Source organism: Erpetoichthys calabaricus, chromosome 5, assembly GCF_900747795.2.
Source record: "Erpetoichthys calabaricus chromosome 5, fErpCal1.3, whole genome shotgun sequence".
Taxonomy (NCBI): domain Eukaryota; kingdom Metazoa; phylum Chordata; class Cladistia; order Polypteriformes; family Polypteridae; genus Erpetoichthys; species Erpetoichthys calabaricus.
The window spans coordinates 199,016,178-199,032,730 of NC_041398.2; the positions used below are offsets into that span (position 1 = coordinate 199,016,178).

At 38.3% G+C, this 16,553-nt stretch overlaps 2 protein-coding genes across 6 annotated transcripts in view; one reads left to right on the forward strand and one right to left on the reverse strand.

The window, feature by feature from the left end:
- LOC114652160 (FYN-binding protein 1-like) overlaps window positions 1-16,553 on the reverse strand; it is a 1,204,993-nt gene that overhangs the window by 521,436 nt on the left and 667,004 nt on the right. The gene's annotated exons all lie outside the window — the stretch shown is intronic.
- Window positions 2,771-16,553, forward strand: part of dab2 (DAB adaptor protein 2) — a 116,426-nt gene continuing 102,643 nt past the window's right edge. For 3 of the 5 annotated variants that reach the window (XM_051927683.1, XM_051927682.1, XM_051927681.1), the window contains exon 1: window positions 2,771-3,024. The gene's annotated coding sequence lies outside the window, so the exon portion shown is untranslated. The remainder of the gene's footprint in view (window positions 3,025-16,553) is intronic. The other 2 variants (XM_051927684.1, XM_051927686.1) reach the window with 2 other exon arrangements.

The following is a 16,553-nucleotide window of genomic DNA, read 5'->3' on the forward strand; positions in this document are numbered from 1 at the left end:
TTAAATGTAAATGACCGACATGGAAGAACAATTCTGATATTCCAGGGACATCAGAGACTCGGATCCACCAAATGGCAAACCATCCAAGATTTGTTCCTGCCTTGCGTATGATGGTGCAAAGTTCACCTGTAGCTCCTCAGACCTTGAACTGGATAGATGAGTTTGTAAATGGATGTATAGATTAAAAACTCTTCAATATCCAAGAAGTCATTCTCATTTAGGCCATAGGCACACATTTTCCAATGGTTATACTAAGAAGAGTAACAGCAATGGTCACTATGAGTGAATGTGTTCTGTGATGGACTGGCAGCATGTCCTGAGTTGGTTTACTAGCTTATGCATATGCTGCTTGGATTGAAAGGGATGCCTGTGGAAACAGAAAGTGTAAAAATTGTATAGGTCTGAGTAGAAAATGATTGTTTTTGAAAACATGTAATTTCTAATGAACCAGTTGAGGTGGAAGTAAGCAAAGATTGTGCTGCACTTTATCATGTCATCATAGGAGAAAGGTTCTCTGTTTTGAAAACAGCTTAGTTTACTGGCTTTAACTAATACATTACAGTGAGGAATGGCCAAGTTACTTTTAATCAAAGCATTTTTGTGCTTTCTTTCCCAGTTTTTTAAGGTTGAGGGGAAACATACTGTAATCTTTCTTGGACAGGGTATATAGGTGATCCAGTATGTCCATCTCTGGGTAATCTGCTGCAGACAAATACATTCACTCATAATTTATAGCAATATGTCTTTGTGACTGTGGCAGAGACTCAAGATCCTGGAAAGACAAGTAGAACAGACACATTTCACACAAAAAACACCTCAAACAAATGGGAATCAAACCCAGATCCATGTGCTGTGATGCAGTAAAACTGCACTGCTGGACCATTACACCACCACTGACACTACAAAACTGGATTGACATATCTATTACATTTATATCCCTTGTTGAAATGCAGTGCTTTGGACTTGCCAAATAAACGTGAAAAGATCATAATAGTCTGTTAACACCACCTGTAGAATATTGACAATGGTTTAGCTGATGTCATGGTTCAGGTTTTATGTAATAGTCACTTCTTCTGCTTATTGGGGCAGTTTGGCTACACTACAATATTTTGTGAAAGATTCAGTTCACAAAAAATCTTCAGCAAGATTTTCTGGTTCCATTTTCTAACAGGGCAATGCTCAGCTATATGCATCTGATACCTGATATCTCTTTCTGGAATTCTTATGTAATGTCAATGCCTTTTCCTGGCCAAACATTCTTCCAAAACACTCTAGCAGGACATCTCTCACATCTCCATAGACTGTTACCTCTCCTGCAGAGCAACTGCCCAATGGTTAATGAGATTTGCTATAGGACACCTGTGTGTGTGTGTGTGTGTGTGCATGTTTGTGTATATATATATATATATATAGAGAGAGAGAGAGAGAGAGAGAGAGAGAGATGTGGGGGGGTGGGCGGGGGGAGGGGTTTTTTGTAAGAGGGGGCATACTTTTTGGCACAAGAACACCTAATAAACATGACTTTTGCTAGCCTATAAGACTGGCCAAGAGAGACTGCAGGTTTGCTTTTTTTGTACTTTGTGTTTGCCCTGTGTTCTGGCCTCCTGTAGACAGTTTTTTTTAATACAGTTATACACTTTATTGTTCTTTTTGAATCCACTGTGCCATTTTGCTGGAGGAGCACTGCCAACAAGGGCCTCCTACAATCACAATGGTTACAACAGGCCACAGTCACGTTTGGAGACTTGTACATGCTTATGTAAGCAGTCAATGCTGGGGGTTGAACGGGCAGCTTTTTGGCTTACAATCCAATTCCAAAGCCACTAAGCCACTCTGGCAGATTTACTAAATGACTGAGGAAAGGGGTTTTGGGCCCTCATTCCTGCTGCAAAAATATGTAACCAAGTAGCCTGCTTAAATAGTAAGTTTAATTAGGAAAACAATCAGCCTTTGTTTCTGCAGGACAGTGTGACCTAGTGGCTGTGAGGTTGGACTGTAAACTCATATCCTAGATTAAATCCCCGCCAATGACTTGCTCCACGACCCTTCCTTGAGCAACGGACTTAATCAGTTTTCACACTGTATTGGAGAAATATGTGCATGCGACTCTGAAATATCCTAAAGCCTTCTTTCAAGCTGACTGACTGCTCTAAATTGGACATATACTGTATATGTGAGTGTGGTGATATGTGTCCACAGGTGGACTGGCTTTATGCCCAGTACCGTTGAACAAGACCTCATCTCCCAATGAAGCACTGGTTAGCACTGCTGCCTCGCTGCTCCAGTGTCAGGAGCTTAATACCACCCAGTTCCATCTGTGTGGAGACTGTATATTCTACTCATGTTAATGTGAGCTTTGTCAGATTCCATGCCCTTAAGGGTTAGTGCTGACTGTTAAAACTAAGTGCGCTCAGTGTCGCCTAGTCCACGCTTGGTTCTTGCCATACACCCGACCCTCATGTTAAAAATTCTGCCCCTGTCACTCTGATCTTGATTGACAAAGACATATAATAGGACATGTAGAAAAATAAACTATATATAGACCACAAAGGACAACGTGTTATAATGGACTGTGCCGTCATACGCTATTATTTAGACTTTTTTGAGTAACGGTTCCTTACCATACCTGTCCCTTTCAATCCCAAGTAACTCCAATCCCATTTCCCCGAATAGACAGTGTGACGCACATACACGTGGAACTCTTCGTGCGAAGCTGTCTCGGGTGAGTTAACCCGCACGTAAAAGGCGTGGGCCAGCAAACACGGAGTTAAGCAGCCTGTGTCCCGCGGTGGGGGAGGAACCCTGAGCTCCGGCAGAAGAAACATCACAGCGCATTCCTGCGCAGCGCCGAGTTGCCAGAGCCTGATTAGAAACATATCCGAGTGGCCGCGGGAGGCTGCTTTGATCCACTAAGGAGCCGGGGTCCGGTCCAGTTCAGTTCAGCGCACACAGCAGAGAGTCTCTCGCTGTCTCCCTGTCAGCTTTGGTAGAGCAGATATGCGGACAGAGGCGGACGGACGCTTGGTGAGTCTTTTACTCGGGACTTGGATATGCCATATCGAAGCGCTTTTCTTTCTTTTTTACTTTTAGGAAACCGAGATGAATTCACTGTTTTGTTTGTGCTGTGGTTAAATATATAGTTTTTTTTTGTCTCCGTTTATTATTTTACTGTGAATAATCCTTAATAATTGCTTAGGTGTTTAAAGGAGCGATGCCTCCACCGAGAAAAGGTAATTCATAAAATACACGGAAATTAGACATCAAGTCTGTGTATTAAGTTTAAGTCAATAATATAAATATTGAATTTATCTATTCGCGAATTTAGTTCGTGTGTGTGTGTTTTTAATAGCGTTTTACAATGGGGAAAGTATTTTGAATAACTTCGAGACGCGTCCGCACAAATTGCCCGAGCAGCTTGACGTGGCGAGTGTTGTGTTCTGCTAGAAACGCGAAGAAACATAGAAAACTGGAAAAATAGCTGCCGTCTTGTGGCTTCACAGAAACGTCCAACGTGGAGCAGGTTAAAATTAAGAAATTTGTTGTCGTGTTAGTGGTTCACTGTAGGTCGTTAGCCGACATGGGACAGCACGAGCAAGCTGGGGAGTAAAGCGTACTGTAGCATCCTGCCCAGCGGGGGTCGTGCATGCATTCTATAGCTACCACGTAAATGTTTCCAGGTTACCGTTTTGTTTTTTCAGTAATTAAAATGCTTTGGAAGATTTTCAGTGTTGCAAAGACTGCGGGAGTTTTAAACCCTACCTTACACGTTAATGTGTTAATTGTCGATCTCCCCTGGCAGAGTGCCACAGTGGAAGTGCTCCGAACATAAGCTCGGCATTGGAAGAAAAGCCTAAGCCTTGGAATTTTATTCTTGCAGCTATTTTTAAACATAGGGAGTCTTGGAGTAGATCGACAGAAAAATGTTTACGTTGTGAAAAGAAACCGCGATAATTAAGTGAAAACCATCAAATCCAAGAAGCTCGTTTTTAGTTCGCTAATTGCTCAGTTGTCTGGTCAAACTTCGTATAGCAGTAACTTAAAGTGTAAGACATACTGACTCTTCGTATGTGGGCATTGTGGTGGACTTTTTTAGGGCACTTTTGTGCCATGTCCCAGTGCTACCAATAAGGCAAAATCCCAAACTAAGTTTGAGAATATTGTATTGTGCTTTATGAAATTATTCAACAAAATCACCTGTTACTCTTTTGTAAGTATTCAGCGCAGCTAAGGAATGTGGGACAGATACATACCCATGGGTACAGTAGAAACAGTGAGAATAATTTTTTTAGGAATACTGTGAAGTGGTAAAACTGAGTTGTCTTTGGGCAGACCATGAGTGATAGTTCTAGTGCTATTTTTATTAAAATAATAAAAAAAAAATACAGAAATTGTACCTAATGATGCAGCAAACCTGCAGTCAGTGGCAATACTGGAGACAATTCCTAGTTCAGAAAAAAAATCATACTTCTTATAAACTAGGCCAACTGGCTGCCTGTTCCTTCTGGGGTATTCTACAGAATCGTTATTGTGTACCGACCTGTGTAAAAAATGTTATTTAAAGCTTTTGTCATTGAATCCCTGTATCTCTGGTGTTGCATTACATGGGTGGGAATAGCTGTGTGGCACTGGCAGCAAGTGCAACAGCAGGATACCAAGAAGAGGAAAAGAATAGTGGAGAGTCAGTGACTGGTTATAATTGTCAAACCTTATTCTTAAATGAATAACAAATAAAGGCTAATGACTAAAAGTAATTGAATTGGTGCTTTTTATTTCGTCAATTTTAAGCCAAAGAATAATGAAAGATTTACTGCTTAATTTGTACTTTTGTCTTGTTGAGTAATTATTTATTTTACTTAATACATCAGACTGACGCTGAAGGTAATGTTAGCTGAAAAGATAATTGATTTGAACCACAAGTTCAAATCATTCTTATTACTATGGTGGAAAAAAATCCTTGGAAACCTTTGACCATAATTAAATCCAAGTAATTTTGCTGATGTCTTTATGATGCCTGACTACTGTCAGTATGCATTTTGAATATTCACTACATGACTACTAGGGTTGCGGATACTATAAAGACAAGTCCCACCCCCCCAGAACCATTGCATGCATATACTAGTTTAAATTGGTCTGGTATGAGTGATTATGCCAGGTACTGAGATACTCTGCGGTCAGCCAGAGTCAGCCCTGGATTGGAACTGGATTAAGTAGGTTTGAAAATGGGTGCCTGAATACTTGTGGTTATTTATGAGCTTGTTTCCGACCAGTATAGCTTGACATGTAAGCTATATATGTACCTGTATGTCTTGTTATGGACCAGATAATTGCAAAATTAAATATTGAAAGGTAAACCCTTCCCTTAATTATGTACTTAATGCATTGTTTCTAGACTTGCTTATTGTTTCTCCCTCAAACCTGTTTGCAAGACAATTCTTAATTGTATTTTGATTTCCATCTTCAATTTTCTTTATTTCTGTTTCTACATTATTTTTACACTAGTTTTTTTTCCCCATCATTCAGTTTAGAATACATTCTTATTTGCAGCTCGTTGAATCCTGAATAATTTTTCCACCATTTTTTTGTAAATACAGGGGGATTTGGTGATTGTTTACCACTAGTGTTTCTCATTCCTAAATGGTACTTGTATATTGTGAATGCTGTTGTTCAGAGCCCAAGAATATCTTTAATGTGTACCTGTTTGAACAGGTCCAGTCTGTAACTGAGGCTGTCTTGTGCCCCTGATGTTAAGGAGTTAGTTTTCTAGCAATGCTTATCTGCATGGCCACCATATTTTTATTCATAATACTTGACACAGAAAAAATTGCTGCAACCGTGAAAGTATCCTAAAATTTTCAAAGAGGCTAGTGATTTTTATACTGCAAATGCAAAATCTAAATGGGCCTTTTTTAAGACATTACTAAAAACCAGTGAAATTTCTTCAAATGAATGGACAAACATTACATATGGTAAATATAGTACAGTGAGCTTATATCACTTTTACGTTTAATGAAAGGGATTGTAAAGTGAAGGTAATAAAGTAACTATCCAGTATGAGTGTGATAACAAGCAGTGGTTTAGACGGTGGGGATACTGTTTTATAAATATCCTGATATTTTATGATGCTGCAACTAAACCGCCAACTGCTGCCAAAAGTACAGTATGTAACTCTATTATCTAGTATAAAATACCTCGAAAGACTTATCAGCTTATAAAACACATGGTGTAGTGTGCAGATGGCTGCAGAACTGTCGTAACTCTGAAAATCTGTGTGTGTTTTTCTGAATTATATCTGCTGTGTGTGGCCCTATGTGGATTGTAGCTCTTTGCTTCTCTGCTACTTTAACTTTAGTAAATTACTTTAGATAAAGCTCCATGTGACCTTGAATTGAGTAAAGCACATTTGACAGTGCTATTTATAGTATGCTGCTTAGATTAAGCAACTTGCATACTACAATTTAAAGTTGTACTTAATGATAAGTTATTTGTATTATTAAATACTGTAGAGTCTAAACTTTTAACAGATGGTACAATTGGAGTAAAATTTTTTTGACAGGCATTTAGTAAGTGAGCTTGAATGTGAAGTATAATATGTAAATATAGATTGGAAGTCTGCAGTTAGAAAATGAGTGATGAAGAAATACAGTACCTGTAAATAATATTCACCCCCCTTGGAAGTAATTTGGCTTTTTAAATGTTGGAGACCAGAAAAGAACTTTAATTTAGACCACTCTGCAGAGATCGATTTTTTTTTTTTTTTTTTTTTTTTTTTTTTTTTTTTTTCTTTTTCACTTACACATTAGTTACAAGTATGAAACACAAAATAATTGATCATGCAAGTATTCACCTCCTTCATGTCAGTATTTCGTAGATGTAACTTCGGCAGAAATTACAGCCTTGCGTCTGTATCTGTCAACTTTGCACATATGGACACTGCCATTTTGTCCTCCATTCTTTGTAAAACTCTTTCAGGTTGCACAGAGATGGTGAGTGAACAATCTTTTACAAACCCACCACCTGAATTGAGATCTGGACGCTGTCTTGGCTACTCCAGGACATTGTTTTTAAGTCATTCCTTTGTTCCTTTGGGATTATGTTAGAGGTAATTTTCTTGCTGGAAAGCAAAACTCTCAAGGCACAGGTTTCTTAAAATTAAAAAGGGTTTGCTCCAGGATTTCCCTGTATTTTGCTGCATTCATTTTACTCTGTGCCCTCACAAGCCTTCTAGAGCATGCTACAGGGAAGCATCTCCACACCATGATGCTGCCATCACCATATTTCATGGGGGGATGGTGAATTTAGTGTGATGAACAAAGAGCTCAATTTTGATCTCCTCCGTGCATATAATCTTCCATTTTACTGTGCCTTCTGGCAAACTGTGATGCATTGTCATTTTGAACCCTTGCACGGATTAAACCCTGGGCTTCTTGTAGTCCATGACTGCCCTGAAATCAGTAGCAAATGTGACACAAACTAGGATTTAGGTGCAAAAACAACAGCAATCCTTTATTGCAGCAAGTTTAAAAAAACATCAAAAATCAGTGTCCTGCAATATTTCCGAACAGTCAAATAGCAATGACACAGTAATTAATAGTAAAGGTGAAAAACAAAGGACTAATTACAATATTTACAGCTGTGCCGTCCAGGAGCTATGCAATAAAAAATCAAAATAAAATATTTTCTCCCTCTAAAAGAATATTTAAAGTCCAGAAAGTTACTCCAAAAATTAAAATCAAATAAGCAAACAGCTCACCACCTCTCCTGTTAATGATCACACCTCTCCTACTTTGGAGGTTTAATTTGAAGTACTGCTTTCAAATACTAGGCAGGAGAATGGCCAAGAGACAACCCCCTAGCATCAGCTCTGGTGTTCTATACATCCTTGGGATTTTCATAAACTAAACCCCATGCACTCTCTCCAAAGTCTTCCAAATAAATTGCCCATTGCAACGCTAGATATGTGATGTGTCACAGATTGTACAAAATCACATGTGAGATGTCTCTCCATTCCACTTCCTAGTGGTTTTCTCTGCTACACTAGTGGGCCCTTTATTTACATGTGCTTGTAACTGTTTATACTTACCTGCTAAACAGTGAGAAAATACAGCTGAGATGACTTTCTAGTTTTAATTGAAGACATGTGGACACCTATAGGCCTCCAAGCTCCATGTACACTTGCAGCCAAACACTGCCAAAGCTCGTTTGTATGCCACTATCGAAACACTATCACCAAAGCATGACTCTTGGAAACAACCCAGTTTCTAAAGATAAGTGCATATTTGTATCTACTTACAAAGTAATACTTTTAAGTTTTATAAATCGTTAAATTATGTGGAAAGCCATTATTCCCATGATGTGGCCCACACATCAAAAAATGCATGCGACACCTCGGCTTGAGTTTAACATTGGCTTTTCCTTTGCCATTCTCCTATAAAGCAGTGACTGGTGAAGCACCTAGGCAACTGGTTAGTACATTGCCTTCCCAATCTAAGTCACTGCAGCTTGTAACTCCTTCAGACTTGTTATAGGTGTCTTGGTCGCCTCCCTCGCTAGTTGTCTTTTTGAATGATCACTCAGATTTTGTGGATGGTCAGATCTAGGCAGGTTTACAGATCTGCCATACCCCTTAAGTGGCCTCTGTGGGATATTCAATGAGTTGGATATTTCCTTGTATCCATCCCTTGACTGTGCCTTTCAATCACTTTTTAACCAAGATGCTTGGAGTAGTCTTTTTTGGTTGTATATGTGTGTGTGTGTGTTTGTTTTTTTTTTTTTTGTTTTTTTTATTATGTGTTAGGCCACAATACTGACTAAGCACAAGTTAAACTTTCCTGACAAAGGAGCATTTATACCTTTTTAATCAATTGGAACTGTTCAGACCGGTGATCTCCATTAAACTAATTACAATATGTGACTTCTGAAACAAATTAACTGCACTAGTGAGGACTTGGGTAATGTAATATTATAGGGATGAATACTTGTGTACAGTCAATTTTGTGTTTATATGTGTAATTGATTAGTAGTACTTTGCAGAAATCAGTTTCATTTTGACATTATAGTCTTTTGTTGATCAGTGTCAAAAAAATCCAAATTGAACCCACTGTGATTAAATGTTATATAACGATAAAGAGGGTGAATACTTTTTATAGGCACTTGTTTTATACTTTCTATTTGACACAATGTATATTTACCCTTAGGTCAGGTAGAAATTTTTAAAAAGTCAAATAGGATGCTTGGTTTTGTTCTAGAGTATAAAAATTATGAAGGAAGGATGGAGGCCATCTGTAAAAGCAATTGGTTACAAGTGAAGCTGGTCAGGTGTACAACAGAGGATTAAGAAATGTTGCATTGGGGTCATTAACTGTTGGTTTAAGATCATGAAGTTTTGCAAACCATGGAGAACTGTCAGCTACTAGCTAAACAAGCTTGATGGACTAAGTTGTGCCCGTGTTTTGGCCAGATACTTTTTAAATGTTCTCAGTTTTTACTTCAACTAAATAACTTGGGTTGTTCAAGGTTCTCCATTTGTATAAAAATGGGGTTTCTGACTGTAGTCTTAAATGTGCTGATGTTCTTGTTTGTTTTTTTTTTTTTTTTCTATTCATTTGAAAGGATTGTGATGGATCAACCTTTTCAATGCTTTTGAGATTTTTGAAGATGATTCGGTTCCTTGTACAGACAGACTGAATAGTTGCTTAACTCCCTTAGGCAGTCAGGATAGGTCATGCCCATTAGTTTATGGAGCATTTGGTCGCCCTTATTTGCACAGATATTAGGTCTGCTATGTCTTGTTTTGTAATGTTGTGACCAGAAAAAGCATACAGTAAACCAGATGTACTCTTGATAATGCATTACACAGTTTAAGCCACTGTAAAATTTTTACTGTTATTTTGGAAAAATTAGTTGAGTAGCAATTGATAAGTTTTGTTTGACATGATTGCTACTTTTGAAAGATTGTATGTGGTGTGTCCTTCACCCAGTGTTCTTCTGTGTAATGTTTGTGACTATAGCGCACCTAGTACAGAAGGCAGCACTTTAGTCCATATTGGAAATAAACATGGATGTGCAGAGAGATGTGTTTAAGTATTCTAGTGCTTATATTTCTACAGTAAACTCCAGTTACCAAAGTCCAGTGAAATGCATCTAGGTTTAATGCAGCGTCTATATTACCTGTGTGTTTGTTTCAGCGTGTCCTGTGTTGATCTGGCATTATAAATCTTGGTTCTTCCTCTGTGCTTGCTTATATAATAGAAGTCATGTTTGTGTGTTTTGGCTCTGGCAGCCCACTGTTGTATCCAGGACTGGCTGGTATTTAAATAGTAAAAAATACTATATTGAAGTGGCACTGTGTGTTTATGTAACATCTCAGTCTGACTTCAAAACAAGTTCTTGAATATGTCTACAATGCTATTCAAAATTTTGAAGTTTTTTACTGCACAGAAATTTAAAAGGCGATAAATGAATGACCGTGAATGTCTGTCCAGTAATGGGGTTAATCTGTTGTTTCTACCTAAAAAGGTATTAACGTAGAATTTGGGTACAGGAGTTCCTCAGCATCTAACGTCAGAGTGACTGTCATTTTCAGGGACTGCGTGCTTGTGCTTTTGGTACATTTAGTCTGTTTCTTGGCAGGCATTCAGGGCAGCAGTGCCAGATTGGCACTGGGATGAGGTGGATAGTCAGGAAACAAATACTACTTTGGGTAGTTTTAAGCAGTTTCAGGGGGAGCTAATTGATAAGATAAGTTGTGCACAATGGGGGTGGCATAAGTTGAATCTTTAAAAACATAATACCTATATAAACCTGATATAGCTGTATGATATTTATATAAGGAAGACAAATTGTACTGAAATAACAAACATGGACAACGTATATAGACATGTGGTCCAGCCTCGCCCAGCTCTCAATAGTCTAGCACATTGGCTGTTGCTTTTTAAATATTTAGTATCAATGCTAATTGTAAAAAGAGTTGGCTTTTCTTGGTGCAACACTTGTACTGGGGAGCTTTTAGCTGAATGGAAACCACACTGTAATCGTCTGTATTGCTCAGGAAAGATGTGGATAAAAACATGAATTTTTATGCCTCATAATGCCAAAGTGTATCAGAAACTGACCAGGGTGTCTTTTATCAATAACTTTTTTAAATGGTAAAGTTTTTACACAAAAAAAGCGGTGATTAAAATTGTATTTGCAATGCTGTTGGCATTCTTTTTGTGGTGACACAGATGCTTTTATTAAATTGTTTGTTTGGCTAGCCCAAACTGAATATATTTTTGTGCTTGTTACCTCTCCAAAAGTAAGTGAAGGGCAGAAATGCTGACTTTGAAATATCTGTTCTCCTTTATGTGATTCTTGCAATGTAAGAGGTATTTTTGTGTAGATGATCACATGGTTTGTGTGTGTGTGCACCTGTATGCCTCAATATGATTGCATAAATGCTTGAGTATGCAGTTGGTGGTGCTGTTTTGAGTTGGTGCAAACTTTATGAGCCTGTTTCTGCTCATTCATTATTGTGTACCGTGTAGACTCAATTTAGATGTTAAGAGTTCCCTTGGCCCCGTTAAAAACTGATCTGCTAATGGAAAGGCCTCAGTATCTATGGTTGTATACCAATAGTTATACCAATGTATACCAATAGTTTCTCCTTGTACATGTCATTCTTCCTTAGACTGCCTGGCCAGTGTTATCACATTTGTTGGACCAGAGCATCTTTTATACAAAAGGAGGGAATCATTGCAGCAACTTTTAAGATTACTGTATATGTAAATGGTATTCATCCCTTCCATTTTTTTCCTTTTCCGTTTGATTTAGGTGGTAATTAGTTGGCTCAGTTCATTATATTGATCTGTGTGATGTCACACAGACATTCTTGGGTGTTGGTAGCATCAGGTCACCAACTGGTTGCAATTTGGAGCTGCATTAATCCAATTTGATACAGGGTGTGTACCTACCATACGTCATGTGAAGGTTTAAGCTTTTTTTTTTTTTTTTTTTTTTTTTTTTTTAAACACTCTCTTGTATACTGGTATATATGAATGTTGGTGTTTGCATGATTCTGGGCTGACATCCTGTGTTGAACCTGATGTTCCTGGGATGGGCTTTGGCACTTCTGACTGAACATTGTATTATGTGGAATTATACAAGGTTTTTATAGGTGGATATTCTATTTAAATTTTTTGTTTTGATTTTTTCTTTCCCTTTTTAGTTCAACATGCACACAATCCAATCATGTTTCTATGAGAGTTTTGACATGAACTTTGTGAAACAGAAACATTAGCCCCTCCACTGATATGATTGCATTGAAATTCATTCATTCCATGGTAACTTGTTCAATATCTTTAAAACTAATTGTCTGGTAAGAATGCGTACAATACATAGTATATCCTCTATGAAAAGTTTGTGGTAGCTGAGGTTCTTTGAATCTATGCTTGTAATTGATCTGAATGCCATAAAATGCTGATAAATACAGAAATACAAAAACACTTCACAAAATTCTTAATTGTGGGTATCATGTGCTACTGTCTTTGTAACCCTGAGGCATGGGTGCAGCATTCCTTTTACTGAAAAAAGACTAACTGCTTTTCATGCAAAGCTACCATCTATATTACATGTCAGATTATATAATTGTTACTAGAACACATCGGTAAGTCTCATTCTATATAAAAAATGTCTTGTCAGCAATTGTATCGTTGGGGTGGGGGTGTTGCATCTGACATCCTACAAATTGTCAACATTTTTTAACCCAGCATTGTGTTGTGGGATTGTGATAAAGTGGCTGTCTTCCTGCCCTGCTTGACCTCCAATATCTTTATAGATAACTCAAGAAAAACGAGTTTTCTTTTTATTTTTCAACATTGTTGATGTGAATTGGTGATAGTAATAACATTCTTGGACTTGTTTAATCCTGGTAGTAATTGGTGTAAGGCAGGAAACTGTACCAGACAGAATGCCAGTCCATCACGGAGCCCACACATGAACATATCATGTAACTTTTGGTAACGTGAAAAGAGAACCTGAATATGGAAAAAGACAATCCGCTGTGGCAGCCCCTAATGGGAGTAGCTGAAAGAAGACCAAGGAAAGAAAACACAAGCACAAACAATGTGCACTTAATACTTTGAGTTCTAAGTGGGGTTTGTTATTGTACATTAAGGAGCAAATTACATTGTCAAGGAAAATATTACTGTGAGTTTAGAGAAATGACGTAATGTTTTTTTGTAAGGGTTGCCAGGGAGGTAAGGACATCCGAGAGCAGGGCTCCTCAAAACTCTTGAGAGAACTTGTGATGCAGTAATAATTATCCTGATATGGCTCGTTTTTAAGATCAAGGCACTACCAGGGTGCTGTAAGCACTGTACATGTGCTGAATGTACCATAAACAGCAAAGGCTGGGGTAGCATTGTTTTTTGTGTGAGGGTGAAAGAGAGAGGTGTGAAACCTTGAAGAAAATCTGCTATCTTCCACAGTGTTGGACAGAGATAGTGACTCCAAAGATACCATTGATGCCTAGGCCTTAACACTAGAATTACCAGAGCTTCTTAAATTCGTTCGCACCTCTCCGCCATTGTCTTTTGTCTTCTAAATTTGCAGATAAAGACAAGCTGCAAACAGCTGACTATTCCATCCCCCCACCGACTTAGAACGTGCACGAACTTCTCCCAGCTCATGCCTTGATTGATTATCTGGGAGTGAAGTGGAGTTTTAGAGTGGACATAATAGATCGTTATTTGGAACACACGCATTTCATGTGTGTTCCATTTCTACAGTAATCTGTGTAAACACATTTTTAAAACAAACGTTTTTCATGTTCTAGTAGTAAATAACAAAATGTAGGCATAAACTATATAATGTATGAAGCCTGAAGTCCAGATATCAAAAACACTTTCACGAAAGGTACAAATATAACCGAACAAGTGCGCTTTTATTCAAAAATATAACTGCAGAAAAAAAAGCTGCCTTAGTGTGCGACATTGACACTCATTTACTACGACGGCCCCGTGGTGCAGCAGTATCAGTTGCTGACTGGGAATCAAAAGGTCACGAGTTCGATCCTGCACGACTCCCTTTTGAGAAGTGAACTGCTTATTTTTACTATTTTAGAATAAAAAGATTTCAGTCTGTAACAGCCGGTGTAATTTATGATATTTGTAAAGATTAGCATTGTTTTTTTTTTTTTGTTTTTTTTTTTGTTTTTTTTTTAATTCACTTTTCTTTCTGTCATGTTCAGGATCCTTCCCTACCCCATCTGACACTGCTGTTTTCACATAAAGACGCACTATAGCTCTGCAGTGTATCACGATACATACGATCGCGTGTTTTTTTTTTTGTTTTTTTTCCCCCAATCTTGCCAGTCCCCACATGTTGCTGTATGGTGTTTCTTTTGTACTCCAGGACATGCAGAGGAAAGCATAGTAAAGAGCAGTAACTTCAGCACTATATGCAATCATCAGACCCTCCCCATCTGACACTGCTGTTTTCACATTAAGATGCACTATAGCTCACCCAAGGAGCTCCCTTCCTACATTTACGACGTGTACTTGTTGCAGTGTACACACCTCTCTGTGCTATGGTTCCTACTACACTGAACAAGCACCTGTAATTTGCAGCTCTATTCATTCTCAAAACAAATATATGTGACGGTTTGAAGAAATCATTTTATGACGCGAATAGTACCAATCAGAAAACATCGTCGAAGTAATGCAATATTATTTGAAAACGAAAAGTGTCAGATTGGGTGCGATTTATACTGGCGCTGTTACTTAGAGTCAGATCAGAAGCTGAATAAGCTCCTGTTCTGACTCTAAGTAAAGCATGGATTAATCAACAGAAATAACAGCGATCGACATTTTAAACTTAACGATTTACAGTGCATACCAATTTATAAATTTTATGTCCGTTTGAGGCTACAAAGAAAAAAATTCCTGATTGAGTGATTAATGCAGTAAAACATACTTATTTTGTTTTACACAAAGTATGTTACTGTCTCTGTACCTTTCGACAACTTAGTGGGAAGAATTAAGTGGTGAGCTTTATGTGGTAAGTGGTGAGTTTGAGCTTCAACTAGTGCACTGAAGTCGGGTGTAATTCCTGATGTTGCTGTTTGTAGTATACAGCAGAGAGGTGGTCATCACTGAGAGAAGATCTATACCTGGATTTGTAGAATTTCATTACTGAGAATGTCTGTTCACATATCTATGTTTATTCAAAGAGGACAAGCATTTTCTTAGTCTTCTCAAGTGTGGGAAATTCTCCTTTTTGAGGGAATTACAGAATGTCAGTAATGGCACTGACTTGAAGTGTTCAACCAGCAATGCATCAGACTACAGGTCTATACGTTCAGGCTGTGGACAGTGCCCCCAATGTGGTATGTTACATGTTAAAGGAGAGGAGATGGTGAACATTTCAGTTTCCATGGCTTTGATGTCTTTAGATCGCCTGGAAAACTTGCTAATGCAGTGCCCGGAACATGGCAGCATATCTGTTAAGCTGATCAACAGACAGATTTCTCCCTTTCAGTGTGGAAAGGTGTGTCAATGTGTTCCTCTGTACTTGTTGAGAGAGAAGCAGTAGCTTCCTCGTGAAGGCCTTTTACTAGGCCGTGTATATCGTGTGCAAAAAGGCATTTGCCTTGCAATTTTGTATTCAGTTCATTCACAAGTGTAGTCTCATCAGTAGCAAATGCTAAATCTGATAGCCACTCTGTTCTGCTTAGTTCAGGGATGTGTTTACCTTTCATTTGACAGAACCTCGAATTTTTGATTCCCAAACCTGTTTGAGCACTTTGATACAAGCTTAGCCACCTGACAAGTGTTTGGTAGCCCATATCACTGTGATCAGTCTCCTGCTCCTCCAACAGTGTAACAAACTGTGCTTAAATGCCATAGCCTTGGTGAAATTTCCAGTATTTATTACATCAACCACATGATTAATTTTCAGCACTGATTTACATAGCACTTCCTTGTGAATAATACAAGTTTTAGGGCTGGGTTAATCTCCATAACTTTCCTGGAATTTTTTTCTTTTCCTCAAGTCCAAAATTTTTACCTGTCAAATTAGGAGAAACATCAGTTATCACACCAGCTACCTTTTCCCAGTCCTAACTTTTTTGTATGCACCAACTGATTTCAGTAAATAAAATCCTTAACAGTTATTGTCTCTTTCTCTGACTGCATTGAAGCCAGTTCCTCTGTCATTGCAAAGTCTTTTGTTATTCCTTTCACAAAAATGTGCAGCTGTGCTGTGTCACAAACCTCACAGCTCTCACCCAAGGCCAAGAAGAAGTCGTCATCATTTTCCACCATGCGTTTCAGTTGTACCAGAAGATTCTGCGCAGTTTCCTCAATCCATCTTGTAACTGTTCACCATGAGAGGGACAGATGTTCAAATGCACACTTCTTCTCTGGGCAGAGTATTGCTGCAGACTCCCATAAGTGCTCTTTAACAAATTCCCCATCAGAAACTAGTTTTCTTCTTTTGGCAGTTTAGTGACCCAATGTATAGCTTGTTTTAACTCTTCCTTCCTTTTGCTGTATGAAGCTTTGTAAAAAGACTTCGCT